Source organism: Ailuropoda melanoleuca, chromosome 1 (assembly GCF_002007445.2).
Source record: "Ailuropoda melanoleuca isolate Jingjing chromosome 1, ASM200744v2, whole genome shotgun sequence".
Taxonomy (NCBI): domain Eukaryota; kingdom Metazoa; phylum Chordata; class Mammalia; order Carnivora; family Ursidae; genus Ailuropoda; species Ailuropoda melanoleuca.
The window spans coordinates 90,036,248-90,039,394 of NC_048218.1; positions in this window are offsets into that span (position 1 = coordinate 90,036,248).

Below are 3,147 nucleotides of genomic sequence, written 5' to 3' on the forward strand. Positions count from 1 at the left end.
CTTACTTATTCATATTAAATGAATTCAGTCTTGTTAGTTCTTGGCAGTAATTTAAGTTTGAAACAGGTGAGGGAGAAAGTTTGCATAAGGCTTATTTTGTGTTTCTCCTTTTGAATGCAAACTCTTGTTGTGTGTTGGAAGCTAGCCATGTAGGTTGAGACAATGATCATCCTTAAAAAGGGGGGCGCCTGGGTGGCTCAGTCGTTAAGCGTCTGCCTTCGGCTCAGGGCGTGATCCCAGAGTCCTGGGATCGAGCCCCACATCAGGCTCCTCCACTGGGAGCCTGCTTCTTCCTCTCCCACTCCCGCTGCCTGTGTTCCCTCTCTCGCTGGCTGTCTCTTTCTGTCAAATAAATAAATAAAATCTTAAAAAAAAAAAAGATGCTATGCTTATGTCCCTCCCAGTTGCCTGGATACTTGCTGGAATTCCAATTAATATTTTATGCTCTGACTTAGTATGCTCATTGCACAAGGGGCTACCAGTTAACCCCAAAACTGGCAAACCAGTGAAGCCCCCAGAAAACATGCCTCACATAACTGCTCAGAAGGTTCTGCCAAAATGTTTACAGATGTTCCTCCCACAAGAAGTCTGCCCACACCCATCCTCTGCCCCCAGGCCCCCACAGAAAGTATATGGGGAGAACAGTTTGAAAGATTTTCTGTCATTTTTAACATCTCAAATCCAAACATTTCTCTGACTCAAACCACAAAAACATTTCATGTTTAACACTTTGAACTCTGCGGTTTAGCATATAGTTGAGAGCACTTGCTCATATAAATATACCCAACAGCATCGTCTCCTATGTCCCTGACACCTGCTGTATTCTAGGTGTTATCGAATTTACGGCTTTGTTGATTGTGTTGTTACAATGTGCCATAAATGTCACTAATGATATTTTGATTTGTGATGCTTTTTATTTAAGGTTTTTGTGAAAGTCAAAGAGTTTGTAGCTGTCATGTCTTATGAAATTAGGCACTGCTTTTCCTTCCTTTGGGTGTCCTAAACCAAACAATTGCTTAATAAATATAATTTTAAAGCCTATAGCAAATTTCTTCCATGTACACTTATAAATCTTGGTGTCTGGGTTAGTTCAGCTCCACTCCTCTCCCAGATTCAGTTCTACTTTGTCCTTTTAATTTCGGAACTATGTATTTTGCCACTGTGAGGAGGTGTTTGTTATAGTGAAATTTATTTCCCCAAGGGCTCCAATATTGAATAATGAATTAAACAATTTCTAGAAGAAGAGGTGGCTTCGATATTAAGAAAAGTTGAGGACCCCGGGATGGACTGTGACCCTCATGCCCTCTCCACCTCTCTTTCCTTACAATCTGTCACCCCCAGGGCTGATGGTGTTGCAGCCTGCCTGGTGTTATCCTAACGTGGGACCTAAAGACCACAAGCTTTTTGAGTCAAAGGAAGAATTCCTACGCATCTTATATGCTGTAGTCAGCCACTCACTGAATGTTGGTTGGGTAAATGAAGGTTTAAAGACTGGATTATGTGTCACCTGGGCATTAGCTTCTAGAAATATGGATTCCAGGGGCCAATAAAATGGAAAACTAAAATTGGAGGACCAATAAATGTGGCCAACTTTAATTTACTGATGAAAGGACTTTAAAATACCCTACTACTTATTGCCACCATCATTTCTACTTAGGAAGAACATCAGAAGTGAATAAAGGATAATTATAGTGTGAAAGTTCAATGTAGTCTACGTACCACAAAATCATACACATATGCTATTAACATGAGTTCATGACAACTTTAAGTCAGTATCTAAATTAAAGTGTAGAAATAACACTTGGCAGTAATTACTAGTACACTAAAGTAATCCAACATGGGATTTACTTTTATTGATCTGCTAAGGCCCTTTCCAGTATCTTCTCTCTCTCTCTGTCTCTCTCTCTCTCTTTTTTTTTAAAAGATTTTTATTTATTTCTTTAACGGACAGAAAGACAGCCAGCGAGAGACGGAACACAAGCAGGGGGAGTGGGAGAGGAAGAAGCAGGCTCCCAGCAGAGCATGGAGACTAATGTGGGGCTCGAACCCAGGATCCCGGGATCATGCTCTGAGCCGAAGGCAGATGCTTAATGACTGGGCCACCCAGGTGCCCCACTTTCCAGTATCTTCTGACCCCTCTCAGGTCCATCCTTGTGGCAGGTGTCCTGAAGTCACAGAAGAGAGGTCAGCAGGCCTGTCTGGAAGCTGGCAGGTCTCACATTCTGAGGCCAGTGTTCAAATGCAGCTTGTTCCTTGTTCCCTGACTCATAGTTCATCATCAACTCCCGATCTCATAGCCAGCTTCCTTCAAGGGGTCATCCAAATAATTATAAATCAATACACATTTCCTGAAGAATAGTTTGACAGTAAGCATCAATACATACAGATTTTGCATACTTCTTGATTCAGTAATTTCACATCAAGACATAATTACAGAGGAACACAAAGATTTTTCTGTAATGGTGCTCACTGCATCTCATTTACAACTTTGAAAACCTGAAAAAACCCCAGTGTTGGAGAATGGGGAATTGGTTAAATAAATTCCAGAAATGATAACAATTAACATTTATGCAGCATTGTGATAAGGGCTTTCAATTCCTTTTCTCATGTAATCATCCCAACACACTTGTAAGAGGACGTTTTATTATTATCCCTTTGGGGGGTGAAGGGGTAACTGAGAGTTTTGTCACATGGACAGGAAATGGCAGAGCTGAGATTTGATCCCAGATGAGCTGGGTTCTAGTGTTTTCCCTTTCCCTATTCTAGAGTTCTACACAGGCATTAAAAATGACATCATAGGGGTGCCTGGGTGGCTCAGTCATTAAGCGTCTGCCTTCGGCTCAGGTCATGATCCCAGGGTCCTGGGATCGAGCCTTGCATTGGGCTCCCTGCTCAGCAGGAAGCCTGCTTCTCCCTCTTCCACTCCACTTGCTAGTGTTCCCTCTCTTGCTGTGTCTCTCTCTGTCCAATAAATAAACAAAATCTTTTTAAAAAGTGATATCATAAGAGAATTTTAATAATATGGGGAAATGTTTACCTGATATTAGTAAGTGAAAACAAATTGTCCCATCCTGTAAAGAAAAAAAAAAAAAAGATGCTCACAGAGCCAGAGACTGAAAAGATCCAGAATAGAAAGTATTAACAGTA